The 4,867-nt window shown below is 40.4% G+C and overlaps 1 pseudogene; it reads left to right on the forward strand.

Annotated features, from left to right (window-relative positions):
- The first annotated feature begins 1,028 nt into the window (after positions 1-1,028).
- LOC143387634 (transcription factor JunD-like) lies at positions 1,029-1,961 on the forward strand (annotated as a pseudogene).
- Positions 1,962-4,867: the final 2,906 nt, after the last annotated feature.

Here is a 4,867-nt window from a genome sequence, read left to right on the forward strand (position 1 = left end):
TATGTTATGGTCATCTTTGTCTAGTATGGATTGGTATATATGTCTTTTGATATGGAGTTTCCTTTTTCTTTCTTTTTTAAATTATTTCTTTGTAGTATAGTTTAAGGTCTAGTATTGTGATGTCTATTGATTCAATCATTTTGTTGAGAGTTGCTTGTTGACAATGACTATTGTGGCTCTCCTATTTTTTTAAATGAATTTCACGATTGCTTTTTCTAGTTTTATGAAGAATGTCATTGCACTTTTAAAAGGAATTGCACTGAATCTGTATAAGTATTTTGTTAGTATTGCCATTTTGACTATGATCATTCTTCCTAACAAGAGCATGGGAGATCTTCAATTTCTATCTTTAGTGTTCTGTGGTTTTCATTGTAGAGGCATTTTTAATTCTTTTTTAGATTGATTCCCAAGTATTTTATTTTATTCTTTCTTTTTCTTTTTTGAGGCTATTGTTAATGGGGTGGTTTTCCTAATATTTATTACACTGAATTCATTGCTTGAGTATAGAAATTCATTTGTTTTGTGGGTGTTTATTTTATATTCTGCTATTTTGCTGAATTTATTAGTCAAGATAGTTTTCAAGTGAAATTTTTTGGATTTTCTAAATATAGAACCATGTCATTTGTAAATAGTGATACTTTGATTTCCTATGCTTCTATTCATTTATCTCTTCATTTATTTATTAAAGATAAATGAATAGAAACATAGGTTTTGGATAGAGCTTCAAGGATGATGTTGAATTGAAGTGGCAAAAAAAGGCATTCTTTGCCTTTTTTTTTTTTTTTTTTTTTTTGAATTTTAGAGGGAATGCTTTAATTTTTTCTCCCTTAAGAATAATGTTTCCGAGGAGCCGCCACAGAAGACCCAGGCGCAGTGGCCACTGCCTGTGTGGGCACAGGGCTGAATGGGCAGGGGAGGGGAGCTAGCCCCCAGGGAGGCCATGGACAGTCCTCCCCCACCAGGCGCAATGTCAATGCGGAGGCTGGAAACACCCTTCTAAGGTGTTGAGGAACTGAGCAGCCTGGGCAATGGCGTCAGTGGCAGCAGCAGCAACTTTGTGTACCTGGCCCGCTTGTCCCTGGGGCGCCCCACACAGCGTCGCAGGCAAGGTGGTGAAGAATGACAGCTGACGCTGAGCCTGAGCAAACAAGTGGTGGTGGCGCCACCTCTGGCCCCCCTGCGCAGACTGCACCCCCAGCAGTCGCCGGGCAGCCTGCTCTCCAGCCAGACCTGGGGCTGGTCCAACCACGCTGACCAACCATCCAGACCAATGGGCTGGTCACAACCACGCTGAGGAGCACACAGTTTTTCTACCCAAGATGCTGGCCAGGGAGGAGCAGGAGTTCACCGAGGACTTTGTCAAGGCCCTGGAGGATTTGAACAAGCAGCATCAGCTTGGCTGGGTGCAGCTTGGCTGGGTGCAGCCTGGCTGCTGCTGCGGCCTCGCAGGAGGACCCTCTGGCACAGCATCGGGGGTCACCCTCCAAGCGGGCACCGGTCTTCCTAAACCTGAGCCACTTCAAGGATGGCACTGGGGGTGCTGGGGATGCTGCAACTGTCGCCTTCTCCTCCTAGCCTGTTCCCTTCCCACCGCCGCTGCCTGCCAGTGGTGTACTGGGGCCCCTGTGCCTAGCTGTGCTCAAGCACAGCCACAGATGGTGTCCGACTTGCCAAGCTTTGGCAAGAGCCTGCTGTTGCCAATCGACATGGACATGCAGGAGCGCATAAAGGCTGAGTCTAAGCAGCTGCTAAAAAGTGTCGCAGCCTCCAAGTGCCCCAAGGGCAAGCTGGAGCATCTCTCACCTGGAAGGGAAAGTGAAGAGCTCAAGGGCCAGAACACGGAGCTGGCGTCCACCAGGAGCCTGCTGCCTAAGCAGGTGGCACAGATCAAGCAGAATGTCCTCAGCCATGTAAACAGCAGCCGCCAGCTGCTACCCCAGCACTAGGTGCCCTGGTACTGAGCCCAAGCACAGGACGCATCCGCATCCCATCTCCTGTTGAGGGGCGGGCTTGCAGGGGGCGGGGATTGAGCTCCCAGGAGTTGGTAGGGTGCGGCCCTGGCGACCCCCTCCAAGAGGGTGCCCAGGACTTGAAGAGGACGCCTTGGACTTGACAAGCTGGACCCCCTGCTCCTGTGGGGTTGGGGGCGAGCGCATGACCCCCTTGCACTGCCTCTGTTCCCGGCTCTGCCACCAGGTGTCACACAAACCCACGGCCCAGCCACCCCTTCTATACCGGAAGGGGCTCTGTGAGGCGCATCCTCCAGCCTGCCTTTTCTTTTACTCTTTTTTTTTTTTTTTTTTGCCTTTGGAAGAGAGAAGAACAGAGTTTTCTATTCTTCTGTATTTATGTTTCTACTCGGGAACAAACTGTTGTGTGTGCCTGTGTTTCTTTTTTTGGCTTTTTTAAAAGAAATGGAAAGAAGAAAAAAAAAATCACGCCTTTCCCTCACTCTTGCTACCCACTTTTGTCCTCCCGACACACCTTGCACCTGCCCTTTTTGTTCTTTGTTTTTGTTTTGCTAGGAGTCCACATTCCTGTTTGTAATCCTTTGTTCGGTTTTCTGCTTTCAGTAAAATCTCCTTACTAAAAAAAAAGGAAGGAGGAGATGAAGAAGAAGAATATTTCCCTTGTGTTTACCATAGACAGCTTTTATAGTGTTAAGATATTTTTTCTATTATATATAGTTTTCTAGTGTTTTGACCATGTATTTAGTCAGATGTGTTTTTTTGCATTTGTTGAGATTTTTTTTTGATTCTTGTCTTTACATCTATTTATTTTTTTAAAAAAAATGTTTATTGATTTCCATTTTTTGAACCAAACCTGCATTCCTGGGACAAGGTCCACTGATCATGTTGTACAATCTTTTTAATATGATTTTGTTTGCTGTTTGCCATAATTTTATTGAGAATTATTACATCTCTGTTTATCAGGAATACTGGTCTGAAATTTTCTTTCCTTGATGTGTCTTTGTCTGGTTTTTGCATCAGGTTGATATTAGTTTCATAGAATGAGGTTAGAAGGTTTTGCTATTTTCTATTTCATAAAATAATTTTAGAAGAATTGGTGTTCATTCTTTTTCAATTTCTTTTAGAACTGGGCTGAGAATTCTTCTGATAATGGTTTTTTTCTTAGTTGATAGACTTGTGATAAACCCTTCCTCAGGAAAATTATTCTACTACACTCAAGACTTCATGCTTTAGAGGAGAAATGCCTACCTTAACATTATCCTGCTTTGACAAATGTTAGTCCTCAAATAACAATTTTTTTAAACATGTTTTGTTTTCCCCAGGAGAGGATCGACACCTCCAAGATTCTTTTCTTTAAACACACGTGTGTGTGTGTGTGTGTGTGTGTGTTTGTGTTTGTGTGTTTCCAGGGTTTTGTGGTCACTTGTTTAAGCTTCATTAAATAACACAGCCATGACTTCAATTTGGATATTTTGCTCAAAATTTTTAGCCCACATATTAAGTTTTTGATCCATACAACACTTAAAGTAGCTATAATTTCTATCAGAGTCTCTATATGGAAGTATGAAATGATGGGATAAAATATTTTAACACTCTAACTCTCCAATATTATCAAATTCCTTGGTAATGGAGTGTAATGTCATTCATACTCTTGACAAAATTATCCTGAAAAAAATGTGAAAACCTTTGAAATAAATAAAACACAAGAGGATCAGTCAAGGGAAGTGACAGAGCCCCCATGAGAGCAGTATGAAGATTATGAAATACTTCTGAATTAAAAACTATGTTCCATGAAAGGTGGAATCAACATTATTCATGTGTATGTGTGTGTGTGTGTGTGTGTGTGTGTGTGTGTGTTAGGATAATTACTACACTAAGATATTTAGGTGTTTGTAGAGTAGGAGAATACAAGATACAATTACAGTGTTAAAAATAGGAAAATAAAAGGAGCTCTCTCATAAACATCATGCTGAATTTAGCTGGAAACCCAAATGTAAAGCCTAGAGATGTTTTGTAGAAAGAAACAAAGTTAAGCAAATAGATCATCAGTTCTCTTGCAGCTGAGGACAGAGTAGAACATAATAGTTTACACACATATTTTTAATAAATTCAATAAAATGCTTCATCTCAAGGGAAACTAATAAACCAGGCTGTGGTAGAAGGAACTGTCAAGTTCAAGTTGTTAAACTGTTTTTGACACATCTATGACCAAGAAGGAAAACTGACTATTTCCCATGAATTAACTCAGTAAAAACAGAAAGTCTTCTCAGATAAATGGCTACACTTTGAAAAATGCTGCAATATTCATTAACTCTGCTGCCTCATCCACAATAGTCCCTCAGTGCCTGAAATACACATGAATACAAGAAATAGGTGCCCAGGGCTTTGAGTCTTTTTCAAGAAAAATTTCATTTTTTCCCAAGCTTTAGCCATGCTGACATCAATGTGTGGATTCAGATATTTGGAGCAAAGCTGTACTCTGATGATCCAATTACCTTTTTCTTCTAAAATTACAAAATTTTCTGTAGAAAATGCTTACTTTACCTGAACACCCAAAGTCTGTTGTCATTCATTGAATGAATTTAAATTGTCTTTGAAAGGCATTTTTTTCTTTAAAGTTTTCAGTGAACAAAATCATCCTTTGATATTTGGGTGAAAAAATCAGTGAAAATTCCTTTGAAAGTTTGAATACTTCTCAGGAAAAGATAAAATAACTTTCTCTTAATTATTATAAACTGTTCTTATTACAGAAAAGTCAGTAATGTAATAGAAAATAGTTTGGTTTTTATTACTGTTTTCATTTTTGTTTGTTCATTTGTTTGTTTTTGGTTCTGTTCCTAGCAAAACAATTTAAGGCTTCTCACTAGACCCTGGACATGTATGGCTTGTTGTATAAG

The sequence above is a fragment of the Callospermophilus lateralis genome, unplaced genomic scaffold, assembly GCF_048772815.1.
Source record: "Callospermophilus lateralis isolate mCalLat2 unplaced genomic scaffold, mCalLat2.hap1 Scaffold_83, whole genome shotgun sequence".
In the NCBI taxonomy this organism is placed as follows: domain Eukaryota; kingdom Metazoa; phylum Chordata; class Mammalia; order Rodentia; family Sciuridae; genus Callospermophilus; species Callospermophilus lateralis.